Here is an 18,692-nt window from a genome sequence, read left to right on the forward strand (position 1 = left end):
TGGGATCCAGGGAAGTTTGGCCAAGTGGATTCAGAATTGGCTTGCCTGCAGAAGGCAGAGGGTCGTGGTGGAGGAAGTACATTTGGATTGGAGGGTTGTGACTAGTGGTGTCCCACAAGGATCTGTTCTGGGACCTCTACTTTTTGTGATTTTTATTAACAACCTGGATGTGGGGGTAGAAGGATGGGTTGGCAAGTTTGCAGATGACACAAAGGTTGGTGGTGTTGTAGATCGTGTAGAGGATTGTCAAAAATTGCAGAGAGACATTGATAGGATGCAGAAGTGGGCTGAGAAGTGGCAGAAGGAGTTCAACCCGGAGAAGTGTGAGGTGGTACACTTTGGAAGGACAAACTCCAAGGCACAGTACAAAGTAAATGGCAGGATACTTGGTAGTGTGGAGGAGCAGAGGGATCTGGGGGTACCTGTCCACAGATCCCTGAAAGTTGCCTCACAGGTAGATAGGATAGTTGAGAAAGCTTATGGGGTGTTAGCTTTCATAAATCGAGGGATACAGTTTAAGAGACACGATGTAATGATGCAGCTCTATAAAACTCTAGTTAGGCCACACTCGGAGTACTGTGTCCAGTTCTGGTCGCCTCACTATAGGATGGATGTGGAAGCATTGGAAAGGGTACAGAGGAGATTTACCACGATGCTGCCTGGTTTAAAGAGTATGGATTATGAGCAGAGATTAAGGGAGCTAAGGCTTTACTCTTTGGAGAGAAGGAGGATGATAGGAGACATGATAGAGGTGTACAAGATATTAAGAGGAATAGACAGAGTGGACAGCCAGCACCTCTTCCCCAGGGCACCACTGCTCAGTACAAGAGGACATGGCTTTAAGGTAAGGGGAGGGAAGTTCAAGGGGGATATTAGAGGAAGGTTTTTCACTCAGAGAGTGGTTGGTGCGTGGAATGCACTGCCTGAGTCAGTGGTGGAGGCAGATACACTAGTGAAGTTTAAGACACTACTAGACAGGTATATGGAGGAATTTAAGGTGGGGGGGTTATATGGGAGGCAGGGTTTGAGAGTCGGCACAACATTGTGGGCCAAAGGGCCTGTAATATGCTCTACTATTCTATGTTCTATATCAATGACTTGCATGACGAATTGATGGCCAAGTTTGGGGATGATACAAAGATATGTGAGGGGTAGGTGGTGTTGAGGAAGTGGGCTGTCTGCAGAAGGACTTAGTTAGATTAGGAGAATGGGCAAAGAGGTAGCAGATGCAACATAGTGTAGGGAACAGTATGGTCATGCACCTTGGTAGAAGGAATAAAGGTGTAAACTATTTTCTAAACAGGGAAAACTTCAAAAAATCAGTGATGCAAAGGGACTTCAGAGTCCTTGTGCAGGATTCCCTAAAGATTAACAAGCAGGTTGAGTCTGTGGAAAGGAAGGCAAACACAATGTTAGCATTCTTTTCAAGAGGACTGCAATATAAAAGCAAAGATATGACGCTGAGGCTTCATAAGGCATTGTTCATACTATATTTAGAGTATTGTGAGCAGTTTAGGGTCCCTTATCTAAGAAAAGTTGTGCTAGCATTGGTGAGGGTCCAGAGCAGGTTCAGAGGAATGATTACCAGAATTAAGGGGTTAACATATGAGGGGTGTTTGATAGGTCTGGGCCTGTACTTGCTGGAGTTTAGAGGTTTGTGGGAGAAATCTCATTGAAACCAATCGAGATATTGAAAGGCCTAGAAGAATGGATGTGGAGAGGATATCTCCTTCAGTTGGGAGTCTAGCACCTGAGAGTACTACCTCAGAATATAAGGATGTCGCTTTAGAGCAGAGATGAGTTGGAATTTCCTTAGCCAGAGGGTAGTGAATCTGTGGAATTAATTGTCACCGACAGCTGTGGAGACCTAGTTATTGGATATATTCAAAATGGAGGTTGATAGGTTCTTGATTAGTCAGTGCATCAAAGGTTATGGGGAGAAGATAGGAGAATGGAGTTGGGAGGGATAATAAATCAGTCATAATGGAATGGCAGTGCAGACTCAAAGAGCTGAATGGCCTATTTCTGCTCCTATATCTTATGCTCTTGTGCTCTTACAAACAAACACCGATCCTTAATTATGCTTCAGATGCTGCTTTCCTGAACTCCTGAAGTCTCTGAGCTGAAGGTACTCCCTGTGAAGGAAGTCAGCAGCAAATGTTCAGGGCAGTACAGTGTGCAACTTGGAGAGGAGAGTGGAGGCAGTGGCGCAGGATGTCAGGGTTTTAGTGGTTGCTGTGAAAAAGCACCTGAGTGAGCTGCTCTAGTGCATATTGTAAATCAGTGTGAACCTCAATCATAGTGGATGCAATGAACCTCTGTGCATTTGTGGTTCTGGAAGTGAAAGGTCGTGGTGGTTGCTGGGCTGCCGGTCAGGCATTGCCTTGGATGATGCTGAGTTTCTCGTGTGTTATTATTGAAGAAAATGTAAGCTGCTGCACCTCATCCTGCTTGTCTATAACCTCAGGGAACAAAGGTTATGGGGAGATGGTCTGAGGCTTTGAGGCATCACTCCACACAAAATATCCAGCCTCTGATATCTGTCTTTGAAGCTGGGCCATGAATGTAATTGGTCCTTGTATGTTTCTGGCCAGTGGTTATGGTCAGCATGTCAAATATTCAGCTATGTTAATGCTGCGGATTTTTTGGAGGTGGTCATTTCTATGTTAGTCATTGTGACTGTTAGGGTTGCAGATGTAGGTAATATATTTTTTTATGTATGAATTTTGCCATTATTGAGAATAAGATGTCCATGGTTCTTCCTCCACTGCCTCATTGTTTGAATGCTCACCATCACTTCTATGTGCATAGACTAGAGCTAAAGCACTGTTTGTGTGACCATAGAGCACTGAGGTATTTCTGAGGCATTCTTTGCAATGGGCATTGAACCATCCTAAAGTACTTTGTGTGTCCTTGCTACGAAGGGCAGCACAACGGCACAACTAATCAGTTTCATATTGCTGGATACCCAGGTTCAATCCTGACTGTGTGTGTGCTGCCTTTGATGTGGATTTTGCAAGTTTTTTCTGTAATTTTGAGGGTTTCCTCTAACTAGTCTGGTATTATTCCACGAACTAAAGTCTTGTGGATCTGCAGGTTAATCGGCTGGTATAAAGTTGCCCCAAGTGTATTGGTGAATGGTAGAATCTAGGGAAGCTGACAGGCTGAAGGGACAATGGAATGAATGTAGAATGAGTATAACTGGGTGGTCAGTGCGGAACTGGGGGTCCGAAGCATTTGTTTCTATGCCGTGTGTCTCTATGAGTCTATGATTCTACCCTCCTAAATAAACATGGAGTGATACTGACAAACTAAAGGAGAGGAGTCAGTAGTAATCAGCAGTCTGCCATGACTGTTCATAGATTACTGTTTCAATGTGGGAGACAAACAGACGCACTTCCTCCTGTTTTTCTACCTGTGCACTCTGGGATGGGCTGTATCTCATGGAGACTAGGGTCTCAGCTGAAAGGCTTGACTGCATTATGTTCTTGCTTGACTGGCATGGGAGAGATGTCCTGTAGTACAGTCAAGTTCAAAAGTATTAATGAAGGACATTAGTAGGAGAAATATTGATTTGAAATCTTTGGAAAATGGACTAGCATAGAATTAATAGCACAGAACTAGGTCAGAGGTGACAAATGAACAGTCTGCCATTTAAATCCATGTGAATCTTTTCTGGTTCTATTCACCTTATCAGATTACTTTGTGTTCATTTCCCCTTATACATTTAGAGGGATTACATTTATCCGTACTTTTCTCTTCAACAATCTCATGTGGTAGAATGTTCTGTAATCCCACCCCTGTCTGAATTAGCTGCTGAATTCTTTACTTGATGGTAAGAGGATTGATCATGCTCACATCTAGCTCTGAGGAGAGCCTCCAGCCACCTGCTCAGTCTGCAGCACAGTTCTAGCCATCGCACGGGCACATTGAAATCTCATATAGAAACAAGCTGGGGATTAGTTGCTGACATATCTGATACCTGATGCACAGAACAGCTCTCAGATGAAACCCATTGCCCTTGCACTTTGTGATGCTTGGGGACGCTCAGCCCTCAGAAATGGAATCATTGGCATGCACGTCCTGACCCAGATCTGGGCCGTACCTTCCAAATATCTGAACCTGACTTGCACGACTGTACTTTCCCTTTTCTATTTTCTAATTATGATTTATAATTTAAATTTTTATTATATTTACTTCAATTTGTACTTCAAGGAACGCGAAGCACAGAAACAAATATCACTGTGATGATTGTACGCTCTAGTATCAATTGTTTAGTGACAATAAAGTATTTGTATTTGTATTTGCAATATGCTGTGAAATTTGGTGTTTCATGGCAGCAGCATATTGTAATACATAATAATAAAATAACTATAAATTTCAATTAGAAATATATATGCATATATATATATATCTATTTTTTAAATAAATAGTGTAAAAAGAGACTAAAAACTGAGAAAATGTATAATGAGGTAGCATGTATGGGTTCATTATCCATTCAGAAATCTGATGATGGTGGGGAAGAAGCTATTCCTGAAATGTTAAGTGTGTCTATTCAGGCTCTTGTAACTCCTCCTTGATGTTAGCAATGAGAAGGGGGCACATCCTGGATGATGGATGCCACCATGTTGAGGGTGTCCTTGCTGCCGAGCAGGCCTCTGCCCATGATGGAACTGGCTGAGTTTACAACTTTCTGCAGCTTGTGTAGTGGCCCTTCCATACCAGACACTGGTGCAACCAGTTAGAATGCTCTCCATGGTACATTTGTAGAAATTTACTAGTCTTTGGTGACATACTAAATCTCCTCAGTCCTAATAAAATATAGCTACTGTTAAGTTTTGTAACTCCAAGCCATAAAACTAAATGAAAGATAAACCCGGAGCCAGGAATAATAAGTATGCTTGTTGATTTCATTTCACTTTAAGTGAAGCACAGTGGCATAATGACATATACCATTCATGTACTTTTACATATAGTATGACTCATAATGAATTATATAACCAACAAAGAATGCTTAATCAAACAATACAGAGTATTTACAGCATTACTGTAATATTACTGAAATATTAAATGCACAACACTTCTCCCTGCTTAGCTCATGTTCTGGGGCTTCGTCTGTGGTGGTTGTGGGAGATGATTGTGGAACTGCAGGAAGTGGTCTGATAGCTTTAGACATCTTTCCTCTGGACGTGTTGGAATGCTGAACAGAGCTTGGCGAGTTGCTCGATCTGCTGATCTGTCCAAAGCTACTAGACAAAGCGTTGAGCCAATGCTTTCATTGTAACCATGCCTAAATGACCAGCATGTAGCTCCTCCAACACTTTAGCTCTCAGCCAGGATGGCACAACAACTCTTAATCACCAAGTAAGGCAACAAGGGCAAAGTCATTGCAATGCTAGTAAAAATGGGGAAACTTGAGTAAATGCTGCATGTTCCAGCCATGTTGACCTGAGACAGTGTGTGGTCTTTTCTGGTTTCCTTTGGATCATCTCTGCCATTATAGGGAGACTTTTGATTTACATGAGGGAGAATACGTCAAAAGGAGTGTCCTCTTTTCTAAATTTTTCAGATACTTCCTCCTCCAAGGGTAAACAGGACAATCCATCAGCATTTCCATGATTGGTTGTCCTCTTGAATTTGATCTTATAATTATGTCCTCCAAGAAACAGAGCCCATCTCTGCATTTGTACTGCTCCTGTTAGTGGAACATCCTTCTGTGGAATGAAAATGGACACAAGTAATTGGTGATTCCCCCATACAAGCACTGGTTGAAATGTTTTACACCTCAAACCAGACTCAAGCCCTCTGTCAAACTGCATAATTGTTCTCTGCAGCAGTAAGAGAATGTGATGCAAAGGCTATGGGGCGTTCACTTCCATCACTCATAACTTGTGATATAACTGCACCTTTACCATCAGGCGAGGTATCACAGGCAAGCTTCTCTTGACAAGGTGGATCATAATATGTAAGCACAGTGTCTGATGTCACCTTTTGGAAAGCCACCTCATACTGCTTTGTCCATTGCTATTTCTTCCTGATCTGCAGTAATGAGTTCAAGGGGTGGAGCATAGACCCTGTTAAAGTATTTGACAAATCCAAAAAAGGAAAACAATAGTGACATTTCTTTTGACCTTGGGGCATCCACCACTGCTTGAATTTTCTCAGCACTCTTGTGCATCAATTGTGTCACCACAGTAAGGAATGTTCGGTTTGAGAATTCACTGTTGTTACCTTATGCTCTGACCCCTAATTTTCTAATCTGTCTTGAGGTTTTGAAGATGTTCCTGTCATCCTGCCATCCTTACCGGTAACAATGATGTCATCCAAATAAGACTGAGTGCCTGGGTAGCCTTTTAGCACCTGATCCATGGCTTTCTGCCAGAGTGCAGGTGCTGGTGCAGATGCTACTACAAAAATAAGCCTATTATAGTGATAAAACTCCTTGAGAGTACTAAACTCTTTTTGGGATTCCAGCCAGGTACTGTTATCGATTTTAACCGACGTTTCAATGACAAACTCGGCCAACTTCATCAGGGATGATGCCTGGACATATCTAGTCCACTGATATTTTCTGCCTGTTATCCATCCCTCCTGATTGGTTAATCCTCAACCATTCAGGTTTTTGGTGTCCCACCTAGTCTGCGATTGAATTCCAGTTCTTACTGAGAGCAAGTTCGTCATCTTTGTTTAAATTCTTTTCCTCTAGTTTTATTTCAGTGGCTTCCTTTACCAGGTGATCCAAAAGCCATTGGCATGGCACAGTAGTTTTGTACCCTTGAAGTCAACCTAATGGCCATTGCAAATGTAATGGTCTGCTGTCGTTGATTTCTCCAGGTAACCCAAACAGATACACCTCCTGTGCTCCTTGATGCAAGTTTCCACTGTGCATCCCATCTGACTGATATACGTTGCTCCGCATTTACGGGGAATCCTGTAAACACTGGCTGTCATGAGTCCCAGGTCATCTTTGACCCGCATAAGCTGCAACTTGAGCTTTCTCAGGAGTTTGTGGATACCCCAAGCTTATGCAGGTAAAGTCCACCCAACCACAGAGCACATCTACATAAAATGGCACCAAGTGGCATTTGCACAGTTTGTGTTCATTGGTCCTACTGTTCTATAGACTTGCTAAGTGTGCCCACACGAAAAAGAATCTCAGGGTTTTTTGTGGTGACATGCATGTACCCTGATAATAAATTTTACTTTGAACTTTGTACTGGGAGTACTAGTGTTGCCCAGGAGCACTAGTCAAACTTAGAAAGGGTTCTTTCAGCCTCCATGCAATCCAGCTCACTGGCTACTTCATCACCGATGGTATGAGGAACTGGACAGGCTTTGCAAAATTTGGGTGTGGTATTTTCATTTAGCATTATTTTACCCTTGATGTTGTTGAGTTTTCCAATTCTATCCCTGAACTTTGTATCATCTAGTACCTTTCTTAATTCAGTTTTGATTGACTTTTCTGCAGGGGTTGTGGCATGCGAATGGCAGATGGATCTCCAATCAAGTTGTAGTTGTCTCGATTGAGCACAACCCCACAATGCTGGCCCTCCTGTTTGTACCACATTAAGTCCAATGTGGTTTGTTGGTTGTTGTATTTAACAGTTATGAATGTCTTTCTCACAGGAATGATCTTTTCTCCAGTATAAGTTCTTAGTTGGATATCTGCAGGCTTCAGTTCAGTAATTTTGAAATGCCATTCAAACTCATTTTGTGGAATGACTGAAACAGCTGAGCTAGTGTCCAATTCTATTCTAATTAATTTACCATTTACTTCTGGTGTAACCCATATCGCTTGTCTGTTGTTAGTTTTCACATTGTAAATCTCAAGGCTACGCAGTCCTGTATTACTCTCATCATTATCAGATTTTCATCAACAGCATGCAGATTAGTGACCTTTCTGAAACTGCAACTTGACTGTTTATCTTTATTTTCTCTGTGCAGTCCATATACTCGTGTCTGCTGAACAAGGACTTTGTATATGTCCTACTTTGTTGTACTTTCTGCAATTTTCACCTTTAAATCTGCATTGTCTGGTGTATGTGAGCTCCTACCACAATTTTTTTAGGCCAGGCGAGTTTCTGTTTAGATGCCGGAATTTTGTTTAAATTCACTTTCATTCCTGACTACAACTCAGTTGCACCTCTGTATGCAATTTCCTTTGATACAAAAATTTCAACTGCGCTTTCAAATGGGAGTTGTGCTTCAGTCAGGGGCTGTTTTTGAATGCTTTGTTGTAAGATTCCACAGACTAAACAATCTCTCACTGCATCATTAAGCCCATCTCTGAACTGACAATGCTCGGACTATCTTTTCAATTCAGCCACAAAGCTGAAATGGACACCCCTTCTTTTTTATTCCACTTATGAATCCTAAATCAACTGTGAGCAAAAATGGTTTCAGTTTCAAATGTTCCTGGATTACTTTTATGATGTCCGCAAAGCTCATTTCGACTGGTTTGGTTGGAGCAGTTAAAATTGCAAGCAAACTGAATACTTTCCCACCTATTAAACTCAGCAAAAACTGGAATTTGTTTCTTATTGGATATTTCATTTGCTTCAACCTACTGCTCAATTTGCTCAGTGTACATCACCCATTTATTTTTTGTGCAATCGGATGCATCTATCTTTGCAATGTAGCCAGCCATTTCTACTTTTTTTTATTTATGATTGTTATCACATGGTGATAACTCATGAATTCATACATTTTTCTCTTTTCATTTAAACTTAACTGTTTCCCTCTCCCCCTTGCGAAGAGACACATGCAGCTCTGTTTGTTTTTAACTCGAATATCTAGCTGTGCTTCAGCATGTAGGTGGTCATCTCAGGTTCATTTAAAACATCCTTGTCACTACTGTTATGTTTTGTAACTCCAAGACATAAAACTAATTGAAAGTAAAACATGCAGTCGATAATAATGTGTATGCTTTTTAGTTTTGATTTACTGTTAATGAAGTGCGCACATAATGACTTAGTGATATAATGACGGATGCCATTCACATACTTTTATGTAACTCATAATGAGTTATGCAAACAACAAAGAATGCTTAATCAAACAATACATTTACAACATTACTCAAATATTACTGAAATATTAAATCCACTGTCATGCCTTCTTTGTAATTGCATCAATAAGTTGGGTCTGGGATAGATGTTCAGAGATGTTGACACCCAGGAACTTGAAACTGCTCATTCTTTCCATTGCTGATCCCTTGATGAGGACTGGTGTTCATTTTCTCTTGCCACTAACCCTGTATTCTGCCTTCAAATTGAACCTGCCAAAATGAATCACTTCATAATTTCCAGATTGAACTCCATTTGCTACTTCTCAGCCCAGCTCTGCATCCTATCAATGGCCCATTGTAACCTCCCACTACCTTCGACATTATCCACAATACCTCCAATCTTCATGTCAACTGCAAACATACTAACCCACTCTTCCATTTGCTCACACAAGTCATTTATAAAAATCACAAAGGGTAGTGGTCCCAGAACAGATCCCTGTGGAACACTATTGGTGTTTAACCTCCAGGTGGAATACATTCCATCTACAACCATCTCATCTTCTATTGGCAAGACAATTCTGAATCCATGCAACTAGACTTTCTGAATGAGCCTTCCACAGGGAATGTTATCAAACACCTTCCTAAAATCCATGTCCACTACATTTTCTGCTCTGCTTTCATTGATATGTTTTGTTACTTAATCAAAGAATCAGTCAGGTTCATGAGACAGACCTGCCCCTTACAAAGCCACGTTGACTATTCCTAATCAGACGCGGCATTTCCAAATGCTCACAAATTCTCCCCCAAAGGATTCTATCTGCTATTTGCCCATCACTGATGAAAGACTTAGTAGTCCATAAAGAGTTATCCTTATTACCTTTCTTGAACAAAGGAATAACATCAGCCACCCTTCAATCCTCTGCACTGCTCTATGGCCAGGAATAGTCTTGGTTCTCCTGAATTAAATGTCATACTGCACAATGCTTAGATTCCCTTGCGCTCTTATAGCTAACTGATTTAAGTAACTGGCAAGTGGCAATTTCCAGCCAGTGGCAATGGGGAAATGGCTAATCTTCTTGAAGTTGGTCATTGTGGAGCCTGATTGTAATTTCCCACTTCTACTCTTTTAAAGTGATTGTTGATTAGAACATTGCCTGTCTTTTCAACTGAACCCTCAGTGAAATAGGAGACTCATTTGAACTGCAGGTGATGAGGTGTACTCTCTTAGCATGTCCAGACAGTGTCCTTCCCTTTCTCATTGATTTTATTTTTATTTCCCTCTCCTTTGGAACATAGAACAGTATGGGACAGGACTACAGTCTCTATAGCCCACAATGTTGTGCTGAGCTAATTGAATTAATAATCTAATCCTTTTCGGCCTACACAATGCCCATGTCCCTACATTCTCTGCACATTTGCATGTTTATCTAAGCACCTCTTAAATGCCCCCATTATATTTGTCTCCACCACAACCCCTGAATTCTTCTTCTACCACCTCCTTTTCCTGCCGCTAATTGGTCAAGAAAGTTGACTTTATTGGATTAGTATTAAAACTGCGCACAAATAGGAGTGTATACCACATAAAAAGAAATACTGATTCATCTAATTAAATTTCTGCTTCCTTATTCTTTCTCCTAGACTTCTCAGTGTAATCAATAACCTCAAATTTTGATAGAGGACATCTGACTCACAAGTGGAAATTATTTATGTAAATCATGAACTGTATTGTTCCCAGTGTCAATCCCCGTGGAGAACCAATTCCCACCTACCACCAATCTGGATAACCCATACCATTTTGCTCAGTGTTTAATCTGTTTTTTTGTTTTGTAGCCCAATGACTCTCATACTATTACTTGTCCCCGCTTGTGCATGCTTTGAATATTAATTATGTCTGTGTTGTACTTATTAAAGGGATTTAGAAAGCACGCATAGCATTATAAGTCCACAGAGAATTGTGAGGAACTGCTCGACAAATTTATAGAACCGAAATAGAGAGGATTAATTGGGAGCAACTGTGGCAAAATACGTGACAACATTGATGTTGGGTGCAGATAAAGAATGAATTTCAATTTTATGATTTAGATTCTTCCAACCTTTTTCAAAAGCTCAAAGCAGTAAACCTTTTCTATAAGTGCACTGAATCACGTAGAAGCTAAAATACTGTCAACTTGCATTTTTATAGCCTATTTAACATAGTATTATATCCTCAGGAAGTTTCGTGGAATGTTATCAAACAAGATTTAACACAGGAGATATGTGGAAAAACAGCAATAGCCATTAATACAGCACAGTTAAAGTGGCAAAAATATCCCCAAGCACTTCATGGGAGCGTTATCAAACAATATAACAAGAAGCCAAGCTACAAAAGGAGATATTTAAAGCAATGGCTGAAATCTCAGATAAGGATATAAAGGATGAAAATAGTAGCAAGGTTGCACAATGGAATTTCGTAGTGCAAAGCTCTGACGACTGGAAGTGGATCCAGAACATTTGGGGATGCTAAGTCGGGGTGAGGAGTGGGGGGAGGGGGTTGTGTAGAAATGATGTCTAGAAGCTGCTTTGCAAATATATTAAGAGTGTCACATCGTGGGAAGAGATGGGAAATGTAAACTGTAAAAAGATTAGAAAACTCAGATGGGAAATTCAAAAAAATACAAGCATTGCTTAACTGGGTTCCAGCATAGTGCTGGATTGGAGTGAGTTATGACAACTCAGCTTTAATTCAGGAGACTAGCGAAGGTGCGTTGGAATATTCATGTAGAAGCAAAAACATTTCTGTGTAGTACCCAATAACACGACTGTGCATTTCATCTTAATGCAACACTGAAACAGCTTTTGTTTTGTGTGTTTCTGAAAATGTATTATTGCTTACTTTGATGAAAATCAAATACACATGGGAGGCTATACTTCAGTTAAATGCTGCATTGGGAATATTACGTATTGAAATGAGAGAGACAATAGACAATAGGTGCAGGAGTACGCCGTTCGGCCCTTCGAGCCAGCACCGCCATTCAATGTGATCATGGCTGATCATCCACAGTCAGTACTCCGTTCCTGCCTTCTCCCCATATCCCTTGACTCCACTATCTTTAAGAGCTCTATCTAACTCTTTCTTGAAAGCATCCAGAGAATTGGCCTCCATTGCCTGCTGAGGCAGAGCATTCCATAGATCCACAACTCTCTGGGAGAAAAAGTTTTTCCTCAATTCTGTTCTAAATGGCCTACCCCTTATTTTTAAACTGTGGCCTCTGGTTCTGGACTCCCCCAACATCAGGAACATGTTTCCTGCCTCTAGAGTGTCCAATCCCTTAATAATCTTATATGTTTCAATCAGAGAGGCTCAACAAGAGTATAGAAATTTTGAGGCGCACCTCAAAAGAGTATTTACAAGTGCTAAGTGTGAGAGAAAGGGTATTACAAATCTAGAAAATAGTGTCTCAGAGGGTGAAGCATGTAGATAATCTCACAGTAATCAAGATGTTCTTGGACAAGCACCTAAAATGGCAGACAAGGCTCAGGGCCCACTAATGGGATAAGTATAGATTGGTAAACCAAGAGAGAGAGGGAGAGAGAGAGAGAAAGAGCAATACACATGGGCAGACAACAGAGTAATATGTAGTGTGGGGGGGGTTGTCATTGCTCCAAAAGCAATAGATCTGTACATTACACTCCCTCCCCCTTTAGATTAACGCAACATTAAACTGTATATGTACAAAACCTTGAATTCCCCTTTCATAAACTCATATTCCAAATAAACATGCTTCCACAATAACAGTTCATAACTAACTTCATAGTTCTAAAGGTTCAGTCTTTTGGGTGGTGCTGTTTCTATCAGGATAGCGCCTCCGGACCTGTGGAGTGGCATCCTGTTTGGCTGGTGTCTTGTCGAAAACAGCTTTATCAGATTCTAGTGTCATGTTGCTCTCAGTGACTGGATCATCACTGAGAGGTCAGTCTGTCTTGTTGGATGCAATCGACTCAATTTGAGCATCCAGTATCTGGTTCACATGATGTCTCCTTGTCTGATCTCTAACATCCACTGTGTACATCAGTGGTCCAGTTCTTGTAGCTATCCTACCGGGTGTCCACTTGTCTTCTCGGTAATCAGGCACTAGGACTTCCTGTCCAATCTCAAAGCTCCTTGCAGCTTCACTTGGCAACTAGCTGAATTGTTTATTATTCAGTATTTCCCTCTGGAGGTCTATACGAGATCTCAGGTTTCTGCTCATGTACAGCATTGCAGGTGTTTGATTTGATGTCGCATGAATAGAATTCTGATACACAGACAGGAAGCTGTCCACCTTGTGCAGTAGAGAAATGTCCTCCTTGTCCACTGCTTTCATGGACGTCTTGAAAGTTTGGATAAACCTTACAGCTAACCCCTTTATTGCTTGGTTTTTGAGCAGCTGACTTGAAATGTCTAATGCCGTTTTTCTTCATGAGCAGTTGGAAATCTTCTGACATGTATTGTGGTCAGTTGTCACTCACAATTTGATCTGGTAAGTCATTTCTGGCGAAGATAGTCCTCAGAGCAGAGACAGTCTTTGCTGAGGTGGTTGACTTCATTGATATAACCTCCGGCTACTTTGAATGAGCATCCACAGCAATCAGAAACATGGAATCCATGAATGGTTCAGCAAAACAATATGTACTCTTTGACATGGTGACAACGGCCATTCCCGCGAGTCTAATCGTGCCATGGGGTGGAGGGGTGCATTTTGAACCTTTTGGCATCCTGACAGCTTTTGGCCAAGTCTTCAATCTATTCTCGGCCACCACACATTGCTCTGGGTGAGACTCTTCATCATCATTCAGGGACATCTTGTGCATTTCACATTCTAACTTCCTTTTCTGTAGTTCCTGCATCCTTTACTGCAGTCCCTAACAATATTACAATAGTCAATGTCCATTCTAAAGTTAGGTCTCTTTTGGATCATAGCCTCTTTTGAGTGTATTGATAATGCATGCCACATACAAGCTTGTCCTTTAATGCATCAGAAAGTCTACCTTTAAAGTTACAGTACTGGGAAAGTTTGTGCAGGTCTGCAATGTGTTCAGAAGCTTTCATCCTTTGACTGGTTCCTTTTGTAAATGTTGCAGCTATTAGCAGCGGTTTAGGGCTTGTGATTTTGTAAAATTGTAACAATTTCATTGCAAGTTTTGCTGGCTTTGCAGGGCTTACCAAGTGGCATAAGAGACTGCACGTTCTTGGGCCCTTTAAGCTAAAAAGTGTGTGGGCTTTCTTTTACTCTTCCACATTGTTTGCGTTACAATACAGTTCAATCCTCTCGATATGCAACTCCAGTCTTCATTAGCACTATCAAATTCGTCAAATTTCCAGACTGAAGCCATTGCAACATTATTTTCCAACATACCTTTTACTATTATTCACACATTCCTTTGTTAGCATCCATGATGGCTTTCTCGTGCTGTTTAACTTTCATTGTTTGTTCTTAACTGTTAGTGCAGTTCATGACATTTTCTGACGTTCAGCTTCATAATGTTGACAATTTGTTGTGTCCACGCACAACTACATATCGATTAAATAAAAACACACACACAGGAGATGCTTTAACTGGTGTATTCCCATTGCAGAGAGAGAGAGAGAGAGAGAGAGAGAGAGAGAGGAGAGAGAGAGGAGAGAGAGAGAGAGGAGAGAGAGAGAGAGAGAGAGAGCGAGAGAGAGAGAGAGAGAGAGAGAGAGAGAGAGAGAGAGAGAGAGAGAGAGAGGAGAGAGGAGAGAGAGAGAGAGAGAGAGAGAGAGAGAGAGAGAGAGAGAGAGGAGAGAGAGAGAGAGAGAGAGAGGACGAGAGAGAGAGAGAGAGAGAGAGAGAGAGAGAGAGAGAGAGGAGAGAGAGAGAGAGGAAGAGAGAGAGAGAGAGAGAACGAACAATGAGCATATGTGATCAACAGTGCACACCGCTGACAACAGATCAATATGTAGTGCTAAGGGGGGTGGTCATTGCTTTATAAAAGAAATAGATCCATATATTACATACCTCTCACCTACACATTAGGGCAATGTACAGTGGGCAATTAACGTATCAACCCACATGTCTTTGGGATGTGGAAGGAAAAGAGGAAGCGACAGGGCGAATGCGCAAATGGAGCACTGGAGATCAAGGTTGAACCTGGGTCATGGGAGCTGTGAGGGAGCACTGTACTGTGACTGTGATGCTCAAAATGGAGATGGTAAAAGCTCTAGCGAACATTGTGTGAAGTGAGACAGTAGAGAAAGAGGGGTACCGCCTGGGGGCGGAGGAGACTTAGAGAAGAGGATCAGAGGTAATAAGATTATGGGAGGGGTAAGCTGAAGAATAAACCAATGCAGAATAGAAAATGTGCTAGAGAGTAGATCTGTATGAGCGGCTGAGAGGGTATGTGTATGTGGGTGGGAATATATGTGTATCTATGTGTGTCTGTGTGCATGTATGTGTGCAGTGTATGTGTGTGTAGGTTTCTGACTCTGTGTGTGTGTGTGTGTGTGTGTGTGTGTGTGTCCACTAAGTAATTGCAATAGAGCAAGGTCTCCAGTCATCTTGAGTGATCCTGGATGTCCTTACCACTGGGTCAAGGCTTCAGCCTGATGTCTGATGCCTCCCCCTCCCTCCACTTTCGGAGAATTCATGCACAGTCCGTGTCCACCAGAGGTGAAACAAGGGACAACCTTAGCAGAAGACTCAAATATTAATGAATTATACCCTGATGTGTAGTTGAGATTCAAAATAGATATTAGAAAAGTAAACTTGTTGGATGGGAAACCCTATTACTGTTCAGTTATCATTCATCTTTAGAGTCATGGAACATTGTTACAGGCCCTTTGGCCCAATGGGATTAGGCTGACCATTGCCCACCCAGCTAGTCCTGATTTCCTGCATTTGGCCCATATCCCTCTAAGCCCCACTCCTCTACATATCTAACCAAAGGCTTCTGAAATGATGCTATTGTAACTGACTCAACCACTGCTTCATTTCATGTACTCACCACTTTCTGTATCAAAACATTACTCCTCGAGTACCTTTTAACTCTTTCCCCTTTCAGTTATACCCTCCAATTTTTGTCTTCACTACCCTGGGGAAAACCATCTACCTTGTATATACCTTCATAACTTTAAACATCTCTTTAAGACTCTCCTATACTCCAAGGAATAAAGACCTAGCCTGGCCAACTTCTGCCTATAACTCAGGCCCTCGAGTCCTGGCCACATCCGTATAAATATTTTCAGTACTCTTTCCAGTCTAACCATATCATTTCTATCACAGTGTGACCTATGCTGCACACAGTGCTCCAAGTGTGGCCTCACCGACGATTTATACAACTGCAACAAAATGTCCTAATTTATATACTCAGATCCCTGACTGATAAAGGTCAGCATGCCAACTGCCTTTTTCACCACCCTGTCTACCTATTATGCCACTTTCACTGAACTATACACCGTACTCTTAAGTCCCTGTGTTCCAATAAGCTCCTTACTGCCTTGTCATAGTATAAGTCCTATGAAAGTTTGACTTTCCAAAATGCAACACCTCACATTTATTTGTATTGAACTCCATTTGCCACTCCTTAACCCAATTTCCTCACTAATCAGGAATCCCCTGTAGTCAGTGTGTGGGATTCCACTGACAGATTAGTCAGCTTGACACCAGCGGTGGGGAAGTTACTGCAGGGAATTCAAAGGGACAGGATCTACCAGCTTTTGGATTGACAGTCTAGTTAAGAGGAATCAGCTTGGCTTTGTGTGCAGAAGGTCACGTTTGAGAATCCTTTAGAGTTGGATTTTGAAGATTCAAGATTAAGCTTATTAATCACATGTACATTTGAAATATACAGCAAAATGAGTCATTTGCTTTAATGACCAGCACAACATGTTAGAGGAAGGTTTTTTACTCAGAAAGTGGTTGGTGCGTGGAATGCACTGCCTGAGTCAGTGGTGGAGGCAGATACACTAGTGAAGTTTAAGAGACTACTAGACAGGTATATGGAGGAATTCAAGGTGGGGGTTATTTGGGAGGCAGAGTTTAAGGGTCACACAACATTGTGGGCTGAAGGGCCTGTACTGTACTATTCTATGTTCTATGTAGTTCCAGAGGAAGTAGAACAGGTTCTCTAGTGTAAGTCGTTGAAGAACCGAAGGAGACAAATTGATGAATCAAAGACAAAATATTGCAGACAACTGGAGATAACAGAACAAATCCAGAACTGATATGAATGAAAAGGCTCATTACCTTCTTATCAAAGCCCCCAAATGCTGTTGTTAAAATCAGGTGTGGTAACAGGGACAGGGAGAAAGGAACTGCGGGGAATAGCAGAAGTGAGAAAGCGCTCAATGATGAAAATGAAACAGATGGGAATATACGGCCCAATAACTTGCAGAAACGCACAGGTACAGAAAATACTTGAAAGGGCAGCCAAGCAGCATTCATCAGACATTAAGGTTTATGTTCCATTGCAAAAGCAATAATGTCTTTAACTGAGTTATTATGCAAAGAGAACTCTCAGTAAAAGGTCTACAAAGAGAACAGTTTGTTCAGTAATGAAAATAGAAAATGTTGGAAGCACTTCACCATTCAGGCTGCTTCTGTGAGCAGGGAATCTGGTTTAAGATGGTGCTGGTGAAGCACAGCAGCGACTTGCTGGCAGCAAAAACAACTATTAACTATTTTATTAATCGCACTTTCACTCTTAACCAATCATTGCAATCAATAGCCTGTCTCTTCCCTTTGGAGTCAAGCTTTTGAACCACCTGTACAACCTGGCATTTTTTGGGCTGTGAACTAAGTCTTGAAGGTGAAGGAGAGTTCGGCACGTACAGGCTGAATGGAGGAGGCAGGGCCCAGGCCCGAGTGCGGGGAACGAGCCAACATTTGGCTGCTGGAGTAGACTTGAAGGCAATTCGAAGCAGCAGGTGAGGCAGAGCCAAGGCAGCAGGGCCCCGAGTATGAGAGTGAGGCAGAAGCCGAGGTTTGACCAATTTAAGTATTGTGCCAAATTGGAAAGGCTGGGTACTGTCCAAATCGAGGCTGTGTGTCCCTGACATGAGAGCACATTGAAGTGGCAGGGCACAGATCTGAGAGCAAGGCCGATTTAAGCACCGGGACAGATTGAAACGGTTGGGGTGTCAGGGCTGGAGGCAAGGGCTGGACCAGTGTTCAAGCTCTGCAAGGTGTACTCACTTCTGCGCTGAACAGAGGCTGTGGCCTGCAACTAGTGGGCTCATGGATCAGCTGTGACTGGCTTTGTGGCTGTGAACTCACTTTCATGAATGTTATTTGCTTATATTTAATGTTTGCACGATTTGTTTTGTTTGCACATTGGGTGTTTGACAGACTATTTTTATGGGTTCTGTGGGTTTCTTTGTTTTGTGGCTGCCTGTAAGGAGATGAATCTCAAGGTTGTATATCGGATGCATACTTTGATAATAAATATATTTTGAACTTTAAATTAGAAATAGCATTTCACATCAAAAGGTTCTAATGAAAGATTTCTAAGCTCAAATGTGTACCCTTTCCACAGACACTGCCTGACCCACTGAGTGCTTCCAGCATCTTCGGTTTTCTGACTTTTCACTAAATTCAGTAAATGGAGTTAAGTATTTAAGAGTGCAGGTTTAGATCATTTGAAAGCCATGCTGGTATATCTAGATCAGTGTAAGTAAGTAGTGTGATACACTAACAGCTTTGTTGAATAG

At 41.7% G+C, this 18,692-nt stretch overlaps 1 protein-coding gene across 1 annotated transcript in view; it reads left to right on the forward strand.

Annotated features, from left to right (window-relative positions):
• The window catches only part of LOC140729448 (N-acetyl-beta-glucosaminyl-glycoprotein 4-beta-N-acetylgalactosaminyltransferase 1-like), an 813,083-nt gene that overhangs the window by 438,311 nt on the left and 356,080 nt on the right, over window positions 1–18,692 (forward strand). The window lies entirely within an intron of this gene.

Source organism: Hemitrygon akajei, chromosome 6 (assembly GCF_048418815.1).
Source record: "Hemitrygon akajei chromosome 6, sHemAka1.3, whole genome shotgun sequence".
NCBI lineage: Eukaryota > Metazoa > Chordata > Chondrichthyes > Myliobatiformes > Dasyatidae > Hemitrygon > Hemitrygon akajei.